Below are 4,439 nucleotides of genomic sequence, written 5' to 3' on the forward strand. Positions count from 1 at the left end.
TGGAAGGCTTCTGTGCTGGCTAGGGTTCGAGTCTCCTGGTGGGAAAGTGTTCTAAAGTTGTATACTTCACTCTCGTGTTTAGGAGAGTTGTGCCTTAAGCATAGACACAGTGTTCTCCAATATTAACAGGGACTTGATGAAAAGAATGTATAAATGACCCCTCACTTGCTCTAGTGCTCTTGGGAGGTGGTGATCTTTGGAGTATATAAATACTCCGAAATTACCATCTCTTTTGAGGGTCTGAGCAGGTGGTGGAGCGGGTTAAGGCGTACCTGTTATGCCAGTTGCTGGAAGGCTTCTGTGCTGGCTAGGGTTCGAGTCTCCTGGTGGGAAAGTGTTCTAAAGTTGTATACATCACTCTCGTGTTTAGGAGAGTTGTGCCTTAAGCATAGACACAGTGTTCTCCCATATTAACAGGGACTTGATGAAAAGAATGTATAAATGACCCCTCACTTGCTCTAGTGCTCTTGGGAGGTGGTGATCTTTGGAGTATATAAATACTCCGAAATTACCATCTCTTTTAAGGGTCTGAGCAGGTGGTGGAGCGGGTTAAGGCGTACCTGTTATGCCAGTTGCTGGAAGGCTTCTGTGCTGGCTAGGGTTCGAGTCTCCTGGTGGGAAAGTGTTCTAAAGTTGTATACTTCACTCTCGTGTTTAGGAGAGTTGTGCCTTAAGCATAGACACAGTGTTCTCCCATATTAACAGGGACTTGATGAAAAGAATGTATAAATGACCCCTCACTTGCTCTAGTGCTCTTGGGAGGTGGTGATCTTTGGAGTATATAAATACTCCGAAATTACCATCTCTTTTAAGGGGGCATATCAAGGTGAAATTAAAAATTGTTCAATTTGCTTATAAATTCATTTATCAAATGGTTATAGAAAGGGCTGCAACTGGTCCAAGTTTCACCATCACACCCTAAACAGAAAAGGAGAAAAAAAATACACAACGTATTATGCAACGAATTTTCAACATTTTCAAATAATTTTAGGGACCACATTTGTCAACTAAAATCATTTCTATAACACTCAGATATTAAAATTAGTACATAATAAAGGATTGTAGTGATCAGTTTTATCAATAAAGTGTTTAGTGCAATAATATAATTTTTCAAAGTTACCCTTCCAAAAATATGCAATATATGATGTTTATAAATTTTTATAAAATCAACTAATGGACTTTGGACTAAAATGTCTACTAGGTTTTGTAGAAGCACAAACTCTACATATAAGGTGATATTTGCATGTAAATTGATTAATAAATGAAAGCTATGAAGTACTTTGAAGTTGTAAATTACTTACCTGAGTAAAATAAGATCAAAGTTCGGCCACCTGTTGCTGAGCTTGACTTCGACAGATTTTGTTCATAATTGGCACCCTTGCAGATAGGCATCCATTGAGCAAGGTGTGCAAGTTCCATGCACATCCCCTGATAACAAACGAAAAAAAAAATAAAAAAAAAATAAAAAAATAAAAAATTATACATATATATATCCTGCACATACATATTACAATTATTACAAAATACCAAATTATAACACTAAAAGATACTAACCTATTGAAATTGGTCCGAATTGTGGGTCCTCAAGGTGGCACTGCAACACCAGCCACAGCAGTAGATGGCACTGCAACACCAGCCACACCAGTAGATGGCACTGCCACACCAGTAGATGTAGATGGCACTGCCACATCAGTAGATGTAGATGGCACTGCCACACCAGTAGATGTAGATGGCACTGTCGTGGCCGGTCCATACACATCGAGGGGCTGAGGAGTGTGTGTGAGGAGGGTCGAGGCGTGTGGCGGCGGCGTCAGGCCTCTCACAGCTGAGGCGGGGAGGCCGCCTACATCCTCACTTGATATAACTCTCCCTTGTGCTACAGCGGCTCTTTTTCCTGCCAAAGACGGCGACCGCGTGCCAAATTGGCTTCCTTTGTCTTCCGAGTCCTCCGTTTATAGGTCATTGTGCACTAGACGCTACTAAAGCGAGATTTCAGGAGCCAAAATGGAGGGCGCGTCGACACCTCCACTCTCAACAGGACACACCATGTGACTGTAGCTGGGTACCTCACTCACCTTCACTAGGAGACGGTTGCCAATTAGTGTATATTTGTTGTCATATATACATAGTTATTTCCGACGTTATTACGAAAAAATTGACGTTTAGAACGTACGACGCAATACTCTTGGCGCGCCACAGCCGCGGGGCACCGGATTCTGCACAATTACGCATGGAAATGTACCATAAATACTTTAATTTATATCATAACATTATCGTGTTTGCGCCAAAGTGTTGCCAGAACGTTGTAGTATTTTTAAAAATTTTTCAAAAATATTCGATTTTTCCGAATTTTTGCGTTTGATATGCCCCCTTAAGGGTCTGAGCAGGTGGTGGAGCGGGTTAAGGTGTACCTGTTATGCCAGTTGCTGGAAGGCTTCTGTGCTGGCTAGGGTTCGAGTCTCCTGGTGGGAAAGTGTTCTAAAGTTGTATACTTCACTCTCGTGTTTAGGAGAGTTGTGCCTTAAGCATAGACACAGTGTTCTCCCATATTAACAGGGACTTGATGAAAAGAACGTATAAATGACCCCTCACTTGCTCTAGTGCTCTTGGGAGCTGGTGATCTTTGGAGTATATAAATACTCCGAAATTACCATCTCTTTTAAGGGTCTGAGCAGGTGCTGGAGCGGGTTAAGGCGTACCTGTTATGCCAGTTGCTGAAAGGCTTCTGTGCTGGCTAGGGTTCGAGTCTCCTGGTGGGAAAGTGTTCTAAAGTTGTATACTTTACTCTCGTGTTTAGGAGAGTTGTGCCATATATATATATATATATATATATATATATATATATATATATATATATATATATATATATATATTATTAAATATGACCGAAAAAGTAAGATTAATAATTCTAACACGAATTTTCTCAATCTTTCGTACATTGCGCTTCACTGTTGGAGGTAAATCAAAAATCAATTCTCCAAAATTCATTTTTATTTCTAGTCTGACGCGACACGGGCGCGTTTCGTAAAACTTATTACATTTTCAAAGACTTTAGTTCACAAATACACAACTGATTAGAACTTACGTATCTCCGATTTTATATCTACATTTGAGTGAGGTGGGAGGGGTGATGTGGCATTAACACAAGACAGAACAAGAGGGGATATTAATAGGTTATTAAAAGTATCAACACAAGACAGAACACAAACAATGGGTATTGAATAGAAGTGTTTGTAGAAAGCCTATTGGTCCATATTTCTTGATGCTTCTATATTGGAGCGGAGTCTTGAGGTGGGTAGAATATAGTTGTGCAATAATTGGCTGTTGATTGCTGGTGTTGACTTCTTGATGTGTAGTGCCTCACAAACGTCAAGCCGCCTGCTATCGCTGTATCTATCGATGATTTCTGTGTTGTTTACTAGGATTTCTCTGGCGATGGTTTGGTTGTGGGAAGAGATTATATGTTCCTTAATGGAGCCCTGTTGCTTATGCATCGTTAAACGCCAAGAAAGAGATATTGTTGTCTTGCCTATATACTGGATTTTTTGGAGCTTACAGTCCCCAAGTGGGCATTTGAAGGCATATACGACGTTAGTCTCTTTTAAAGCGTTCTGTTTTGTGTCTGGAGAGTTTCTCATGAGTAGGCTGGCCGTTTTTCTGGTTTTATAGTAAATCGTCAGTTGTATCCTCTGATTTTTGTCTGTAGGGATAACGTTTCTATTAACAATATCTTTCAGGACCCTTTCCTCCGTTTTATGAGCTGTGGAAAAGAAGTTCCTGTAAAATAGTCTAATAGGGGGTATAGGTGTTGTGTTAGTTGTCTCTTCAGAGGTTGCATGGCTTTTCACTTTCCTTCTTATGATGTCTTCGATGAAACCATTGGAGAAGCCGTTATTGACTAGGACCTGTCTTACCCTACAGAGTTCTTCGTCGACTTGCTTCCATTCTGAGCTGTGGCTGAGAGCACGGTCGACATATGCGTTAACAACACTCCTCTTGTACCTGTCAGGGCAGTCGCTGTTTTCATTTAGGCACATTCCTATGTTTGTTTCCTTAGTGAAGACTAAGGAAACAAACATAGGAATGTGCCTAAATGCCAACAGCGACTGCCCTGACAGGTACAAGAGGAGTGTTGTTAACGCATATGTCCACCGTGCTCTCAGCCACAGCTCAGAATGGAAGCAAGTCGACGAAGAACTCTGTAGGGTAAGGCAGGTCCTAGTCAATAACGGCTTCTCCAATGGTTTCATCGAAGACATCATAAGAAGGAAAGTGAAAAGCCATGTAACCTCTGAAGAGACAACTAACACAACACCTATACCCCCTATTAGACTATTTTACAGGAACTTCTTTTCCACAGCTCATAAAATGGAGGAAAGGGTCCTGAAAGATATTGTTAATAGAAACGTTATCCCTACAGACAAAAATCAGAGGATACA

General features: G+C 40.8%; 1 long non-coding RNA gene across 1 annotated transcript; it reads right to left on the reverse strand.

Moving 5' to 3' along the window:
* Positions 1–873: 873 nt before the first annotated feature.
* On the reverse strand, positions 874–2,046 carry LOC138358412 (uncharacterized). Its single transcript, XR_011225346.1, has 3 exons — positions 1,555–2,046; positions 1,302–1,428; positions 874–918 (listed from the first exon to the last, which is right to left on the reverse strand). It is a non-coding gene; the product is annotated as an uncharacterized lncRNA (long non-coding RNA).
* Between the last annotated feature and the right edge of the window lie 2,393 nt (positions 2,047–4,439).

This window comes from Procambarus clarkii, chromosome 83 (genome assembly GCF_040958095.1).
Source record: "Procambarus clarkii isolate CNS0578487 chromosome 83, FALCON_Pclarkii_2.0, whole genome shotgun sequence".
In the NCBI taxonomy this organism is placed as follows: Eukaryota; Metazoa; Arthropoda; class Malacostraca; order Decapoda; family Cambaridae; genus Procambarus; species Procambarus clarkii.